At 44.6% G+C, this 13187-nt stretch overlaps 40 non-coding genes across 40 annotated transcripts; all 40 read right to left on the bottom strand.

Annotated features, from left to right (window-relative positions):
* Positions 1-165: 165 nt before the first annotated feature.
* Positions 166-284, bottom strand: LOC148558423 (5S ribosomal RNA). The gene has a single exon (XR_015890355.1). It is a non-coding gene; the product is annotated as a 5S ribosomal RNA (ribosomal RNA).
* A 196-nt stretch (positions 285-480) lies between these two features.
* On the bottom strand, positions 481-599 carry LOC148558422 (5S ribosomal RNA). Its single transcript, XR_015891876.1, has one exon. It is a non-coding gene; the product is annotated as a 5S ribosomal RNA (ribosomal RNA).
* A 241-nt stretch (positions 600-840) lies between these two features.
* LOC148558421 (5S ribosomal RNA) lies at positions 841-959 on the bottom strand. The gene has a single exon (XR_015890409.1). It is a non-coding gene; the product is annotated as a 5S ribosomal RNA (ribosomal RNA).
* Positions 960-1165: 206 nt separating this feature from the next.
* Positions 1166-1284, bottom strand: LOC148558420 (5S ribosomal RNA). Its single transcript, XR_015888567.1, has one exon. It is a non-coding gene; the product is annotated as a 5S ribosomal RNA (ribosomal RNA).
* Positions 1285-1477: 193 nt separating this feature from the next.
* On the bottom strand, positions 1478-1596 carry LOC148558419 (5S ribosomal RNA). The gene has a single exon (XR_015889353.1). It is a non-coding gene; the product is annotated as a 5S ribosomal RNA (ribosomal RNA).
* Positions 1597-1790: 194 nt separating this feature from the next.
* Positions 1791-1909, bottom strand: LOC148558418 (5S ribosomal RNA). Its single transcript, XR_015888799.1, has one exon. It is a non-coding gene; the product is annotated as a 5S ribosomal RNA (ribosomal RNA).
* Positions 1910-2104: 195 nt separating this feature from the next.
* On the bottom strand, positions 2105-2223 carry LOC148558417 (5S ribosomal RNA). The gene has a single exon (XR_015888790.1). It is a non-coding gene; the product is annotated as a 5S ribosomal RNA (ribosomal RNA).
* Positions 2224-2432: 209 nt separating this feature from the next.
* Positions 2433-2551, bottom strand: LOC148558416 (5S ribosomal RNA). The gene has a single exon (XR_015891874.1). It is a non-coding gene; the product is annotated as a 5S ribosomal RNA (ribosomal RNA).
* Positions 2552-2744: 193 nt separating this feature from the next.
* LOC148558415 (5S ribosomal RNA) lies at positions 2745-2863 on the bottom strand. The gene has a single exon (XR_015889351.1). It is a non-coding gene; the product is annotated as a 5S ribosomal RNA (ribosomal RNA).
* A 229-nt stretch (positions 2864-3092) lies between these two features.
* On the bottom strand, positions 3093-3211 carry LOC148558414 (5S ribosomal RNA). The gene has a single exon (XR_015889946.1). It is a non-coding gene; the product is annotated as a 5S ribosomal RNA (ribosomal RNA).
* Positions 3212-3416: 205 nt separating this feature from the next.
* Positions 3417-3535, bottom strand: LOC148558413 (5S ribosomal RNA). The gene has a single exon (XR_015888566.1). It is a non-coding gene; the product is annotated as a 5S ribosomal RNA (ribosomal RNA).
* Positions 3536-3728: 193 nt separating this feature from the next.
* LOC148558412 (5S ribosomal RNA) lies at positions 3729-3847 on the bottom strand. The gene has a single exon (XR_015889350.1). It is a non-coding gene; the product is annotated as a 5S ribosomal RNA (ribosomal RNA).
* A 194-nt stretch (positions 3848-4041) lies between these two features.
* On the bottom strand, positions 4042-4160 carry LOC148558411 (5S ribosomal RNA). The gene has a single exon (XR_015888798.1). It is a non-coding gene; the product is annotated as a 5S ribosomal RNA (ribosomal RNA).
* A 195-nt stretch (positions 4161-4355) lies between these two features.
* LOC148558410 (5S ribosomal RNA) lies at positions 4356-4474 on the bottom strand. The gene has a single exon (XR_015888789.1). It is a non-coding gene; the product is annotated as a 5S ribosomal RNA (ribosomal RNA).
* A 206-nt stretch (positions 4475-4680) lies between these two features.
* Positions 4681-4799, bottom strand: LOC148558409 (5S ribosomal RNA). The gene has a single exon (XR_015891873.1). It is a non-coding gene; the product is annotated as a 5S ribosomal RNA (ribosomal RNA).
* Positions 4800-4992: 193 nt separating this feature from the next.
* On the bottom strand, positions 4993-5111 carry LOC148558408 (5S ribosomal RNA). The gene has a single exon (XR_015889495.1). It is a non-coding gene; the product is annotated as a 5S ribosomal RNA (ribosomal RNA).
* A 229-nt stretch (positions 5112-5340) lies between these two features.
* LOC148558407 (5S ribosomal RNA) lies at positions 5341-5459 on the bottom strand. Its single transcript, XR_015889945.1, has one exon. It is a non-coding gene; the product is annotated as a 5S ribosomal RNA (ribosomal RNA).
* A 197-nt stretch (positions 5460-5656) lies between these two features.
* LOC148558406 (5S ribosomal RNA) lies at positions 5657-5775 on the bottom strand. Its single transcript, XR_015889046.1, has one exon. It is a non-coding gene; the product is annotated as a 5S ribosomal RNA (ribosomal RNA).
* Positions 5776-5969: 194 nt separating this feature from the next.
* On the bottom strand, positions 5970-6088 carry LOC148558405 (5S ribosomal RNA). The gene has a single exon (XR_015890378.1). It is a non-coding gene; the product is annotated as a 5S ribosomal RNA (ribosomal RNA).
* A 195-nt stretch (positions 6089-6283) lies between these two features.
* LOC148558404 (5S ribosomal RNA) lies at positions 6284-6402 on the bottom strand. Its single transcript, XR_015889751.1, has one exon. It is a non-coding gene; the product is annotated as a 5S ribosomal RNA (ribosomal RNA).
* A 228-nt stretch (positions 6403-6630) lies between these two features.
* Positions 6631-6749, bottom strand: LOC148558403 (5S ribosomal RNA). The gene has a single exon (XR_015891872.1). It is a non-coding gene; the product is annotated as a 5S ribosomal RNA (ribosomal RNA).
* Positions 6750-6936: 187 nt separating this feature from the next.
* On the bottom strand, positions 6937-7055 carry LOC148558402 (5S ribosomal RNA). Its single transcript, XR_015889494.1, has one exon. It is a non-coding gene; the product is annotated as a 5S ribosomal RNA (ribosomal RNA).
* Positions 7056-7284: 229 nt separating this feature from the next.
* On the bottom strand, positions 7285-7403 carry LOC148558401 (5S ribosomal RNA). The gene has a single exon (XR_015889045.1). It is a non-coding gene; the product is annotated as a 5S ribosomal RNA (ribosomal RNA).
* A 194-nt stretch (positions 7404-7597) lies between these two features.
* LOC148558400 (5S ribosomal RNA) lies at positions 7598-7716 on the bottom strand. The gene has a single exon (XR_015890377.1). It is a non-coding gene; the product is annotated as a 5S ribosomal RNA (ribosomal RNA).
* A 195-nt stretch (positions 7717-7911) lies between these two features.
* Positions 7912-8030, bottom strand: LOC148558399 (5S ribosomal RNA). The gene has a single exon (XR_015889740.1). It is a non-coding gene; the product is annotated as a 5S ribosomal RNA (ribosomal RNA).
* A 235-nt stretch (positions 8031-8265) lies between these two features.
* Positions 8266-8384, bottom strand: LOC148558398 (5S ribosomal RNA). The gene has a single exon (XR_015891871.1). It is a non-coding gene; the product is annotated as a 5S ribosomal RNA (ribosomal RNA).
* A 186-nt stretch (positions 8385-8570) lies between these two features.
* Positions 8571-8689, bottom strand: LOC148558397 (5S ribosomal RNA). Its single transcript, XR_015890180.1, has one exon. It is a non-coding gene; the product is annotated as a 5S ribosomal RNA (ribosomal RNA).
* A 196-nt stretch (positions 8690-8885) lies between these two features.
* Positions 8886-9004, bottom strand: LOC148558396 (5S ribosomal RNA). The gene has a single exon (XR_015891870.1). It is a non-coding gene; the product is annotated as a 5S ribosomal RNA (ribosomal RNA).
* A 228-nt stretch (positions 9005-9232) lies between these two features.
* LOC148558395 (5S ribosomal RNA) lies at positions 9233-9351 on the bottom strand. Its single transcript, XR_015890935.1, has one exon. It is a non-coding gene; the product is annotated as a 5S ribosomal RNA (ribosomal RNA).
* Positions 9352-9559: 208 nt separating this feature from the next.
* LOC148558394 (5S ribosomal RNA) lies at positions 9560-9678 on the bottom strand. Its single transcript, XR_015889246.1, has one exon. It is a non-coding gene; the product is annotated as a 5S ribosomal RNA (ribosomal RNA).
* A 250-nt stretch (positions 9679-9928) lies between these two features.
* LOC148558393 (5S ribosomal RNA) lies at positions 9929-10047 on the bottom strand. Its single transcript, XR_015890325.1, has one exon. It is a non-coding gene; the product is annotated as a 5S ribosomal RNA (ribosomal RNA).
* A 193-nt stretch (positions 10048-10240) lies between these two features.
* On the bottom strand, positions 10241-10359 carry LOC148558392 (5S ribosomal RNA). The gene has a single exon (XR_015889374.1). It is a non-coding gene; the product is annotated as a 5S ribosomal RNA (ribosomal RNA).
* Positions 10360-10578: 219 nt separating this feature from the next.
* LOC148558391 (5S ribosomal RNA) lies at positions 10579-10697 on the bottom strand. Its single transcript, XR_015891869.1, has one exon. It is a non-coding gene; the product is annotated as a 5S ribosomal RNA (ribosomal RNA).
* A 213-nt stretch (positions 10698-10910) lies between these two features.
* On the bottom strand, positions 10911-11029 carry LOC148558390 (5S ribosomal RNA). Its single transcript, XR_015890405.1, has one exon. It is a non-coding gene; the product is annotated as a 5S ribosomal RNA (ribosomal RNA).
* A 192-nt stretch (positions 11030-11221) lies between these two features.
* LOC148558389 (5S ribosomal RNA) lies at positions 11222-11340 on the bottom strand. The gene has a single exon (XR_015889363.1). It is a non-coding gene; the product is annotated as a 5S ribosomal RNA (ribosomal RNA).
* Positions 11341-11546: 206 nt separating this feature from the next.
* Positions 11547-11665, bottom strand: LOC148558388 (5S ribosomal RNA). The gene has a single exon (XR_015891868.1). It is a non-coding gene; the product is annotated as a 5S ribosomal RNA (ribosomal RNA).
* A 218-nt stretch (positions 11666-11883) lies between these two features.
* LOC148558387 (5S ribosomal RNA) lies at positions 11884-12002 on the bottom strand. Its single transcript, XR_015890324.1, has one exon. It is a non-coding gene; the product is annotated as a 5S ribosomal RNA (ribosomal RNA).
* Positions 12003-12193: 191 nt separating this feature from the next.
* Positions 12194-12312, bottom strand: LOC148558386 (5S ribosomal RNA). Its single transcript, XR_015889352.1, has one exon. It is a non-coding gene; the product is annotated as a 5S ribosomal RNA (ribosomal RNA).
* Positions 12313-12513: 201 nt separating this feature from the next.
* LOC148558385 (5S ribosomal RNA) lies at positions 12514-12632 on the bottom strand. The gene has a single exon (XR_015888703.1). It is a non-coding gene; the product is annotated as a 5S ribosomal RNA (ribosomal RNA).
* A 208-nt stretch (positions 12633-12840) lies between these two features.
* LOC148558384 (5S ribosomal RNA) lies at positions 12841-12959 on the bottom strand. Its single transcript, XR_015889341.1, has one exon. It is a non-coding gene; the product is annotated as a 5S ribosomal RNA (ribosomal RNA).
* Positions 12960-13187: the final 228 nt, after the last annotated feature.

Genomic DNA, 13187 nt, shown 5'->3' with positions numbered 1-13187 from the left:
CCCGTGCGAGCTTGCCTAAAATGAGGTCATTGAGACTCGCTTTAGCTAAACTATTCAAGATAGTGCCGTTTAAAGAACGAGCGTAGGCACGACGTAAAAAAAAAAAAAAAAAAAAAAAAAAAAAAAAAAAAAAAAAAAAAAAAAAAAAAAAAAAAAAAAAAAAAAGAGGTGCAACACGAGGACTTCCCAGGAGGTCACCCATCCTAGTACTACTCTAGCCCAAGCACGCTTAACTGCGGAGATCTGATGGGATCCGGTGCATTAGTGCTGGTATGATCGCACCTATTATAATATGCGCACATAATTATCATATGCATGTCTTGCGACGTAGGGTAAGTCGAGCTGCGAATCCCTGCGGGGCCTGTGGGAGCTTGCCTAAAATCAGGTCATTGAGACTCGCTTTAGCTAAACTATTCAAGATAGTGCCGTTTAAAGAACGAGCGTAGGCACGACGTAAAAAAAAAAAAAAAAAAAAAAAAAGAGGTGCAACACGAGGACTTCCCAGGAGGTCACCCATCCTAGTACTACTCTCGCCCAAGCACGCTTAACTGCGGAGTTCTGATGGGATCCGGTGCATTAGTGCTGGTATGATCGCACCTATTATAATATGCGCACATAATTATCATATGCATGTCTTGCGACGTAGGGTAAGTCGAGCTGCGAATCCCTGCGGGGCCCGTGCGAGCTTGCCTAAAATGAGGTCATTGAGACTCGCTTTAGCTAAACTATTCAAGATAGCGCCGTTTAAAGAACGAGGGTAAGCACGACGTAAAAAAAAAAAAAAAAAAAAAAAAAAAAAAAAAAAAAAAAAAAAAAAAAAAAAAAAAAAAAAAAAAAAAAGAGGTGCAAACCGAGGACTTCCCAGGGGGTCACCCATCCTAGTACTACTCTCGCCCAAGCACGCTTAACTGCGGAGTTCTGATGGGATCCGGTGCATTAGTGCTGGTATGATCGCACCTATTAAAATATGCGCACATAATTATCATATGCATGTCTCGCGATGTAGGGTAAGTCGAGTTGCGAAACCCTGCGGGGCCCGTGCGAACTTGCCTAAAATGAGGTCATTGAGACTCGCTTTAGCTAAACTATTCAAGATAGCGCCGTTTAAAGAACGAGGGCAAGCACGACGTAAAAAAAAAAAAAAAAAAAAAAAAAAAAAAAAAAAGAGGTGCAACACGAGGACTTCCCAGGAGGTCACCCATCCAAGTACTACTCTCGCCCAAGCACGCTTAACTGCGGAGTTCTGATGGGATCCGGTGCATTAGTGCTGGTATGATCGCACCTATTAAAATATGCGCACATAATTATCATATGCATGTCTCGCGACGTAGGGTAAGTCGAGTTGCGAAACCCTGCGGGGCCCGTGCGAACTTGCCTAAAATGAGGTCATTGAGACTCGCTTTAGCTAAACTATTCAAGATAGCGCCGTTTAAAGAACGAGGGCAAGCACGACGTAAAAAAAAAAAAAAAAAAAAAAGAGGTGCAACTCGAGGACTTCCCAGGAGGTCACCCATCCCAGTACTACTCTCGCCCAAGCACGCTTAACTGCGGAGTTCTGATGGGATCCGGTGCATTAGTGCTGGTATGATCGCACCTATTATAATATGCGCACATAATTATCATATGCATGTCTTGCGACGTAGGGTAAGTCGAGCTGCGAATCCCTGCGGGGCCCGTGCGAGCTTGCCTAAAATGAGGTCATTGAGACTCGCTTTAACAAAACTGTGCAAGATAGCGCCGTTTAAAGAACGAGGGTAAGCACGACGTAAAAAAAAAAAAAAAAAAAAAAAGAGGTGCAACACGAGGACTTCCCAGGAGGTCACCCATCCTAGTACTACTCTCGCCCAAGCACGCTTAACTGCGGAGTTCTGATGGGATCCGGTGCATTAGTGCTGGTATGATCACACCTATTAAAATATGCGCACATAATTATCATATGCGTGTCTTGCGACGTAGGGTAAGTCGAGCTGCGAATCCCTGCGGGGCCCGTGCGAGCTTGCCTAAAATGAGGTCATTGAGACTCGCTTTAGCTAAACTATTCAAGATAGCGCCGTTTAAAGAACGAGGGTAAGCACGACGTAAAAAAAAAAAAAAAAAAAAAAAAGAGGTGCAACACGAGGACTTCCCAGGAGGTCACCCATCCTAGTACTACTCCCGCCCAAGCACACTTAACTGCGGAGTTCTGATGGGATCCGGTGCATTAGTGCTGGTATGATCGCACCTATTATAATATGCGCACATAATTATCATATGCGTGTCTTGCGACGTAGGGTAAGTCGAGCTGCGAATCCCTGCGGGGCCCGTGCGAGCTTGCCTAAAATGAGGTCATTGAGACTCGCTTTAGCTAAACTATTCAAGATAGCGCCGTTTAAAGAACGAGGGTAAGCACGACGTAAAAAAAAAAAAAAAAAAAAAAAAAAAAAAAAAAAAAAGAGGTGCAACACGAGGACTTCCCAGGAGGTCACCCATCCTAGTACTACTCTCGCCCAAGCACGCTTAACTGCGGAGTTCTGATGGGATCCGGTGCATTAGTGCTGGTATGATCGCACCTATTAAAACATGCGCACATAATTATCATATGCATGTCTCGCGACGTAGGGTAAGTCGAGTTGCGAAACCCTGCGGGGCCCGTGCGAACTTGCCTAAAATGAGGTCATTGAGACTCGCTTTAGCTAAACTATTCAAGATAGCGCCGTTTAAAGAACGAGGGCAAGCACGACGTAAAAAAAAAAAAAAAAAAAAAAGAGGTGCAACTCGAGGACTTCCCAGGAGGTCACCCATCCCAGTACTACTCTCGCCCAAGCACGCTTAACTGCGGAGTTCTGATGGGATCCGGTGCATTAGTGCTGGTATGATCGCACCTATTATAATATGCGCACATAATTATCATATGCATGTCTTGCGACGTAGGGTAAGTCGAGCTGCGAATCCCTGCGGGGCCCGTGCGAGCTTGCCTAAAATGAGGTCATTGAGACTCGCTTTAGCTAAACTATTCAAGATAGTGCCGTTTAAAGAACGAGCGTAGGCACGACGTAAAAAAAAAAAAAAAAAAAAAAAAAAAAAAAAAAAAAAAAAAAAAAAAAAAAAAAAAAGAGGTGCAACACGAGGACTTCCCAGGAGGTCACCCATCCTAGTACTACTCTAGCCCAAGCACGCTTAACTGCGGAGTTCTGATGGGATCCGGTGCATTAGTGCTGGTATGATCGCACCTATTAAAATATGCGCACATAATTATCATATGCATGTCTCGCGATGTAGGGTAAGTCGAGTTGCGAAACCCTGCGGGGCCCGTGCGAACTTGCCTAAAATGAGGTCATTGAGACTCGCTTTAGCTAAACTATTCAAGATAGCGCCGTTTAAAGAACGAGGGCAAGCACGACGTAAAAAAAAAAAAAAAAAAAAAAAAAAAAAAAAAAGAGGTGCAACACGAGGACTTCCCAGGAGGTCACCCATCCAAGTACTACTCTCGCCCAAGCACGCTTAACTGCGGAGTTCTGATGGGATCCGGTGCATTAGTGCTGGTATGATCGCACCTATTAAAATATGCGCACATAATTATCATATGCATGTCTCGCGACGTAGGGTAAGTCGAGTTGCGAAACCCTGCGGGGCCCGTGCGAACTTGCCTAAAATGAGGTCATTGAGACTCGCTTTAGCTAAACTATTCAAGATAGCGCCGTTTAAAGAACGAGGGCAAGCACGACGTAAAAAAAAAAAAAAAAAAAAAAGAGGTGCAACTCGAGGACTTCCCAGGAGGTCACCCATCCCAGTACTACTCTCGCCCAAGCACGCTTAACTGCGGAGTTCTGATGGGATCCGGTGCATTAGTGCTGGTATGATCGCACCTATTATAATATGCGCACATAATTATCATATGCATGTCTTGCGACGTAGGGTAAGTCGAGCTGCGAATCCCTGCGGGGCCCGTGCGAGCTTGCCTAAAATGAGGTCATTGAGACTCGCTTTAACAAAACTGTGCAAGATAGCGCCGTTTAAAGAACGAGGGTAAGCACGACGTAAAAAAAAAAAAAAAAAAAAAAAGAGGTGCAACACGAGGACTTCCCAGGAGGTCACCCATCCTAGTACTACTCTCGCCCAAGCACGCTTAACTGCGGAGTTCTGATGGGATCCGGTGCATTAGTGCTGGTATGATCACACCTATTAAAATATGCGCACATAATTATCATATGCGTGTCTTGCGACGTAGGGTAAGTCGAGCTGCGAATCCCTGCGGGGCCCGTGCGAGCTTGCCTAAAATGAGGTCATTGAGACTCGCTTTAGCTAAACTATTCAAGATAGCGCCGTTTAAAGAACGAGGGTAAGCACGACGTAAAAAAAAAAAAAAAAAAAAAAAAGAGGTGCAACACGAGGACTTCCCAGGAGGTCACCCATCCTAGTACTACTCCCGCCCAAGCACACTTAACTGCGGAGTTCTGATGGGATCCGGTGCATTAGTGCTGGTATGATCGCACCTATTATAATATGCGCACATAATTATCATATGCGTGTCTTGCGACGTAGGGTAAGTCGAGCTGCGAATCCCTGCGGGGCCCGTGCGAGCTTGCCTAAAATGAGGTCATTGAGACTCGCTTTAGCTAAACTATTCAAGATAGCGCCGTTTAAAGAACGAGGGTAAGCACGACGTAAAAAAAAAAAAAAAAAAAAAAAAAAAAAAAAAAAGAGGTGCAACACGAGGACTTCCCAGGAGGTCACCCATCCTAGTACTACTCTCGCCCAAGCACGCTTAACTGCGGAGTTCTGATGGGATCCGGTGCATTAGTGCTGGTATGATCGCACCTATTAAAACATGCGCACATAATTATCATATGCATGTCTCGCGACGTAGGGTAAGTCGAGTTGCGAAACCCTGCGGGGCCCGTGCGAACTTGCCTAAAATGAGGTCATTGAGACTCGCTTTAGCTAAACTATTCAAGATAGCGCCGTTTAAAGAACGAGGGCAAGCACGACGTAAAAAAAAAAAAAAAAAAAAAAGAGGTGCAACACGAGGACTTCCCAGGAGATCACCCATCCTAGTACTACTCTCGCCCAAGCACGCTTAACTGCGGAGTTCTGATGGGATCCGGTGCATTAGTGCTGGTATGATCGCACCTATTATAATATGCGCACATAATTATCATATGCATGTCTTGCGACGTAGGGTAAGTCGAGCTGCGAATCCCTGCGGGGCCCGTGCGAGCTTGCCTAAAATGAGGTCATTGAGACTCGCTTTAGCTAAACTATTCAAGATAGTGCCGTTTAAAGAACGAGCGTAGGCACGACGTAAAAAAAAAAAAAAAAAAAAAAAAAAAAAAAAAAAAAAAAAAAAAAAAAAAAAAAAAAGAGGTGCAACACGAGGACTTCCCAGGAGGTCACCCATCCTAGTACTACTCTAGCCCAAGCACGCTTAACTGCGGAGTTCTGATGGGATCCGGTGCATTAGTGCTGGTATGATCGCACCTATTATAATATGCGCACATAATTATCATATGCATGTCTTGCGACGTAGGGTAAGTCGAGCTGCGAATCCCTGCGGGGCCTGTGGGAGCTTGCCTAAAATCAGGTCATTGAGACTCGCTTTAGCTAAACTATTCAAGATAGTGCCGTTTAAAGAACGAGCGTAGGCACGACGTAAAAAAAAAAAAAAAAAAAAAAAAAAGAGGTGCAACACGAGGACTTCCCAGGAGGTCACCCATCCTAGTACTACTCTCGCCCAAGCACGCTTAACTGCGGAGTTCTGATGGGATCCGGTGAATTAGTGCTGGTATGATCGCACCTATTAAAATATGCGCACATAATTATCATATGCGTGTCTTGCGACGTAGGGTAAGTCGAGCTGCGAATCCCTGCGGGGCCCGTGCGAGCTTGCCTAAAATGAGGTCATTGAGACTCGCTTTAGCTAAACTATTCAAGATAGCGCCGTTTAAAGAACGAGGGCAAGCACGACGTAAAAAAAAAAAAAAAAAAAAAAAGAGGTGCAAACCGAGGACTTCCCAGGAGGTCACCCATCCTAGTACTACTCTCGCCCAAGCACGCTTAACTGCGGAGTTCTGATGGGATCCGGTGCATTAGTGCTGGTATGATCGCACCTATTAAAATATGCGCACATAATTATCATATGCATGTCTCGCGATGTAGGGTAAGTCGAGTTGCGAAACCCTGCGGGGCCCGTGCGACCTTGCCTAAAATGAGGTCATTGAGACTCGCTTTAGCTAAACTATTCAAGATAGCGCCGTTTAAAGAACGAGGGCAAGCACGACGTAAAAAAAAAAAAAAAAAAAAAAAAGAGGTGCAACACGAGGACTTCCCAGGAGGTCACCCATCATAGTACTACTCCCGCCCAAGCACGCTTAACTGCGGAGTTCTGATGGGATCCGGTGCATTAGTGCTGGTATGATCGCACCTATTATAATATGCGCACATAATTATCATATGCGTGTCTTGCGACGTAGGGTAAGTCGAGCTGCGAATCCCTGCGGGGCCCGTGCGAGCTTGCCTAAAATGAGGTCATTGAGACTCGCTTTAGCTAAACTATTCAAGATAGCGCCGTTTAAAGAACGAGGGTAAGCACGACGTAAAAAAAAAAAAAAAAAAAAAAAAAAAAAAAAAAAAAAAAAAAAAAAAAAAAAAAAAGAGGTGCAACACGAGGACTTCCCAGGAGGTCACCCATCCTAGTACTACTCTCGCCCAAGCACGCTTAACTGCGGAGTTCTGATGGGATCCGGTGCATTAGTGCTGGTATGATCGCACCTATTAAAATATGCGCACATAATTATCATATGCATGTCTCGCGACGTAGGGTAAGTCGAGTTGCGAAACCCTGCGGGGCCCGTGCGAACTTGCCTAAAATGAGGTCATTGAGACTCGCTTTAGCTAAACTATTCAAGATAGCGCCGTTTAAAGAACGAGGGCAAGCACGACGTAAAAAAAAAAAAAAAAGAGGTGCAACACGAGGACTTCCCAGGAGATCACCCATCCTAGTACTACTCTCGCCCAAGCACGCTTAACTGCGGAGTTCTGATGGGATCCGGTGCATTAGTGCTGGTATGATCGCACCTATTATAATATGCGCACATAATTATCATATGCATGTCTTGCGACGTAGGGTAAGTCGAGCTGCGAATCCCTGCGGGGCCCGTGCGAGCTTGCCTAAAATGAGGTCATTGAGACTCGCTTTAGCTAAACTATTCAAGATAGTGCCGTTTAAAGAACGAGCGTAGGCACGACGTAAAAAAAAAAAAAAAAAAAAAAAAAAAAAAAAAAAAAAAAAAAAAAAAAAAAAAAAAAGAGGTGCAACACGAGGACTTCCCAGGAGGTCACCCATCCTAGTACTACTCTCGCCCAAGCACGCTTAACTGCGGAGTTCTGATGGGATCCGGTGAATTAGTGCTGGTATGATCGCACCTATTAAAATATGCGCACATAATTATCATATGCGTGTCTTGCGACGTAGGGTAAGTCGAGCTGCGAATCCCTGCGGGGCCCGTGCGAGCTTGCCTAAAATGAGGTCATTGAGACTCGCTTTAGCTAAACTATTCAAGATAGCGCCGTTTAAAGAACGAGGGCAAGCACGACGTAAAAAAAAAAAAAAAAAAAAAAAGAGGTGCAAACCGAGGACTTCCCAGGAGGTCACCCATCCTAGTACTACTCTCGCCCAAGCACGCTTAACTGCGGAGTTCTGATGGGATCCGGTGCATTAGTGCTGGTATGATCGCACCTATTAAAATATGCGCACATAATTATCATATGCATGTCTCGCGATGTAGGGTAAGTCGAGTTGCGAAACCCTGCGGGGCCCGTGCGACCTTGCCTAAAATGAGGTCATTGAGACTCGCTTTAGCTAAACTATTCAAGATAGCGCCGTTTAAAGAACGAGGGCAAGCACGACGTAAAAAAAAAAAAAAAAAAAGAAAAGAGGTGCAACACGAGGACTTCCCAGGAGGTCACCCATCATAGTACTACTCCCGCCCAAGCACGCTTAACTGCGGAGTTCTGATGGGATCCGGTGCATTAGTGCTGGTATGATCGCACCTATTATAATATGCGCACATAATTATCATATGCGTGTCTTGCGACGTAGGGTAAGTCGAGCTGCGAATCCCTGCGGGGCCCGTGCGAGCTTGCCTAAAATGAGGTCATTGAGACTCGCTTTAGCTAAACTATTCAAGATAGCGCCGTTTAAAGAACGAGGGTAAGCACGACGTAAAAAAAAAAAAAAAAAAAAAAAAAAAAAAAAAAAAAAAAAAAAAAAAAAAAAAAAAAAAAAAAGAGGTGCAACACGAGGACTTCCCAGGAGGTCACCCATCCTAGTACTACTCTCGCCCAAGCACGCTTAACTGCGGAGTTCTGATGGGATCCGGTGCATTAGTGCTGGTATGATCGCACCTATTAAAATATGCGCACATAATTATCATATGCATGTCTCGCGACGTAGGGTAAGTCGAGTTGCGAAACCCTGCGGGGCCCGTGCGAACTTGCCTAAAATGAGGTCATTGAGACTCGCTTTAGCTAAACTATTCAAGATAGCGCCGTTTAAAGAACGAGGGCAAGCACGACGTAAAAAAAAAAAAAAAGAGGTGCAACACGAGGACTTCCCAGGAGATCACCCATCCTAGTACTACTCTCGCCCAAGCACGCTTAACTGCGGAGTTCTGATGGGATCCGGTGAATTAGTGCTGGTATGATCGCACCTATTAAAATATGCGCACAAAATTATCATATGCATGTCTCGCGACGTAGGGTAAGTCGAGTTGCAAATCCCTGCGGGGCCCGTGGGAGCTTGCCTAAAATCAGGTCATTGAGACTCGCTTTAACAAAACTGTGCAAGATAGCGCCGTTTAAAGAACGAGGGTAAGCACGACGTAAAAAAAAAAAAAAAAAAAAAAAAAGAGGTGCAACACGAGGACTTCCCAGGAGGTCACCCATCCTAGTACTACTCTCGCCCAAGCACGCTTAACTGCGGAGTTCTGATGGGATCCGGTGCATTAGTGCTGGTATGATCGCACCTATTAAAATATGCGCACATAATTATCATATGCATGTCTTGCGACGTAGGGTAAGTCGAGCTGCGAATCCCTGCGGGGCCCGTGCGAGCTTGCCTAAAATGAGGTCATTGAGACTCGCTTTAGCTAAACTATTCAAGATAGTGCCGTTTAAAGAACGAGGGTAGGCACGACGTAAAAAAAAAAAAAAAAAAAAAAAAAAAAAAAAAAAAAAAAAAAAAAAAAAAAAAAAAGAGGTGCAACACAAGGACTTCCCAGGAGGTCACACATCCTAGTACTACTCTCGCCCAAGCACGCTTAACTGCGGAGTTCTGATGGGATCCGGTGCATTAGTGCTGGTATGATCGCACCTATTATAATATGCGCACATAATTATCATATGCATGTCTTGCGACGTAGGGTAAGTCGAGCTGCGAATCCCTGCGGGGCCTGTGGGAGCTTGCCTAAAATCAGGTCATTGAGACTCGCTTTAGCTAAACTATTCAAGATAGTGCCGTTTAAAGAACGAGCGTAGGCACGACGTAAAAAAAAAAAAAAAAAAAAAAAAAAAAAAAAAAAAAGAGGTGCAACACGAGGACTTCCCAGGAGGTCACCCATCCTAGTACTACTCTCGTCCAAGCACGCTTAACTGCGGAGTTCTGATGGGATCCGGTGCATTAGTGCTGGTATGATCGCACCTATTATAATATGCGCACATAATTATCATATGCATGTCTTGCGACGTAGGGTAAGTCGAGCTGCGAATCCCTGCGGGGCCTGTGGGAGCTTGCCTAAAATCAGGTCATTGAGACTCGCTTTAACTAAACTGTGCAAGATAGCGCCGTTTAAAGAACGAGGGTAAGCACGACGTAAAAAAAAAAAAAAAAAAAAAAAAAAAAAAAAAAAAAAAAAAAAAAAAAAAAAAAAAAAAAAAAAAAAAAAAAAAAAAAGAGGTGTAACACGAGGACTTCTCAGGAGGTCACCCATCCTAGTACTACTCTCGCCCAAGCACGCTTAACTGCGGAGTTCTGATGGGATCCGGTGCATTAGTGCTGGTATGATCGCACCTATTATAATATGCGCACATAATTATCATATGCATGTCTCGCGACGTAGGGTAAGTCGAGTTGCAAATCCCTGCGGGGCCCGTGCGAGCTTGCCTAAAATCAGGTCATTGAGACTCGCTTTAGCTAAACTATTCAAGATAGTGCCGTTTAAAGAACGAGCGTAGGCACGACGTAAAAAAAAAAAAAAAAAAAAAAGAGGTGCAACACGAGGACTTCCCAGGAGGTCACCCATCCTAGTACTACTCCCGCCCAAGCACGCTTAACTGCGGAGTTCTGATGGGATCCGGTGCATTAGTGCTGGTATGATCGCACCTATTATAATATGCGCACATAATTATCATATGCGTGTCTTGCGACGTAGGGTAAGTCGAGCTGCGAATCCCTGCGGGGCCTGTGGGAGCTTGCCTAAAATCAGGTCATTGAGACTCGCTTTAGCTAAACTATTCAAGATAGTGCCGTTTAAAGAACGAGCGTAGGCACGACGTAAAAAAAAAAAAAAAAAAAAAAAAAAAAAAAAAAAAAAAAAAAAAAAAGAGGTGCAACACGAGGACTTCCCAGGAGGTCACCCATCCTAGTACTACTCTCGCCCAAGCACGCTTAACTGCGGAGTTCTGATGGGATCCGGTGCATTAGTGCTGGTATGATCGCACCTATTATAATATGCGCACATAATTATCATATGCATGTCTTGCGACGTAGGGTAAGTCGAGCTGCGAATCCCTGCGGGGCCTGTGGGAGCTTGCCTAAAATCAGGTCATTGAGACTCGCTTTAACTAAACTGTGCAAGATAGCGCCGTTTAAAGAACGAGGGTAAGCACGACGTAAAAAAAAAAAAAAAAAAAAAAAAAAAAAAAAAAAAAAAAAAAAGGTGTAACACGAGGACTTCTCAGGAGGTCACCCATCCAAGTACTACTCTCGCCCAAGCACGCTTAACTGCGGAGTTCTGATGGGATCCGGTGCATTAGTGCTGGTATGATCGCACCTATTATAATATGCGCACATAATTATCATATGCATGTCTCGCGACGTAGGGTAAGTCGAGTTGCAAATCCCTGCGGGGCCCGTGCGAGCTTGCCTAAAATCAGGTCATTGAGACTCGCTTTAGCTAAACTATTCAAGATAGTGCCGTTTAAAGAACGAGCGTAGGCACGACGTAAAAAAAAAAAAAAAAAAAAAGAGGTGCAACACGAGGACTTCCCAGGAGGTCACCCATCCTAGTACTACTCCCGCCCAAGCACGCTTAACTGCGGAGTTCTGATGGGATCCGGTGCATTAGTGCTGGTATGATCGCACCTATTATAATATGCGCACATAATTATCATATGCGTGTCTTGCGACGTAGGGTAAGTCGAGCTGCGAATCCCTGCGGGGCCTGTGGGAGCTTGCCTAAAATGAGGTCATTGAGACTCGCTTTAGCTAAACTATTCAAGATAGTGCCGTTTAAAGAACGAGCGTAGGCACGACGTAAAATAAAAAAAAAAAAAAAAAAAAAAAAAAAAAAGAGGTGCAACACGAGGACTTCCCAGGAGGTCACCCATCCTAGTACTACTCTCGCCCAAGCACGCTTAACTGCGGAGTTCTGATGGGATCCGGTGCATTAGTGCTGGTATGATCGCACCTATTATAATATGCGCACATAATTATCATATGCATGTCTTGCGACGTAGGGTAAGTCGAGCTGCGAATCCCTGCGGGGCCTGTGGGAGCTTGCCTAAAATCAGGTCATTGAGACTCGCTTTAACTAAACTGTACAAGATAGCGCCGTTTAAAGAACGAGGGTAAGCACGACGTAAAAAAAAAAAAAAAAAAAAAAAAAAAAAAAAAAAAAAAAAAAAAAAGAGGTGTAACACGAGGACTTCTCAGGAGGTCACCCATCCTAGTACTACTCTCGCCCAAGCACGCTTAACTGCGGAGTTCTGATGGGATCCGGTGCATTAGTGCTGGTATGATCGCACCTATTATAATATGCGCACATAATTATCATATGCATGTCTCGCGACGTAGGGTAAGTCGAGTTGCAAATCCCTGCGGGGCCCGTGCGAGCTTGCCTAAAATCAGGTCATTGAGACTCGCTTTAGCTAAACTATTCAAGATAGTGCCGTTTAAAGAACGAGCGTAGGCACGACGTAAAAAAAAAAAAAAAAAAAAGAGGTGCAACACGAGGACTTCCCAGGAGGTCACCCATCCTAGTACTACTCCCGCCCAAGCACGCTTAACTGCGGAGTTCTGATGGGATCCGGTGCATTAGTGCTGGTATGATCGCACCTATTATAATATGCGCACATAATTATCATATGCGTGTCTTGCGACGTAGGGTAAGTCGAGCTGCGAATCCCTGCGGGGCCCGTGCGAGCTTGCCTAAAATGAGGTCATTGAGACTCGCTTTAGCTAAACTATTCAAGATAGCGCCGTTTAAAGAACGAGGGTAAGCACGACGTAAAAAAAAAAAAAAAAAAAAAAAAAAAAAAGAGGTGCAACACGAGGACTTCTCAGGAGGTCACCCATCCTAGTACTACTCTCGCCCAAGCACGCTTAACTGCGGAGTTCTGATGGGATCCGGTGCATTAGTGCTGGTATGATCGCACCTATTATAATATGCGCACATAATTATCATATGCATGTCTCGCGACGTAGGGTAAGTCGAGTTGCAAATCCCTGCGGGGCCCGTGCGAGCTTGCCTAAAATCAGGTCATTGAGACTCGCTTTAACTAAACTGTGCAAGATAGCGCCGTTTAAAGAACGAGGGTAAGCACGACGTAAAAAAAAAAAAAAAAAAAAAAAAAAAAAAAAAAAAAGAGGTGCAACACGAGGACTTCCCAGGAGGTCACCCATCCTAGTACTACTCCCGCCCAAGCACGCTTAACTGCGGAGTTCTGATGGGATCCGGTGCATTAGTGCTGGTATGATCGCACCTATTATAATATGCGCACATAATTATCATATGCGTGTCTTGCGACGTAGGGTAAGTCGAGCTGCGAATCCCTGCGGGGCCCGTGCGAGCTTGCCTAAAATGAGGTCATTGAGACTCGCTTTAGCTAAACTATTCAAGATAGCGCCGTTTAAAGAACGAGGGTAAGCACGACGTAAAAAAAAAAAAAAAAAAAAAAAAAAAAAAAAAAAAAAAAAAAAAAAAAAAAAAAAA

The sequence above is a fragment of the Arachis ipaensis genome, chromosome B6 (assembly GCF_059453495.1).
Source record: "Arachis ipaensis isolate K30076 ecotype BB chromosome B6, ASM5945349v1, whole genome shotgun sequence".
In the NCBI taxonomy this organism is placed as follows: Eukaryota; Viridiplantae; Streptophyta; class Magnoliopsida; order Fabales; family Fabaceae; genus Arachis; species Arachis ipaensis.
This window is presented reverse-complemented; position numbering and strand designations above follow the sequence as displayed.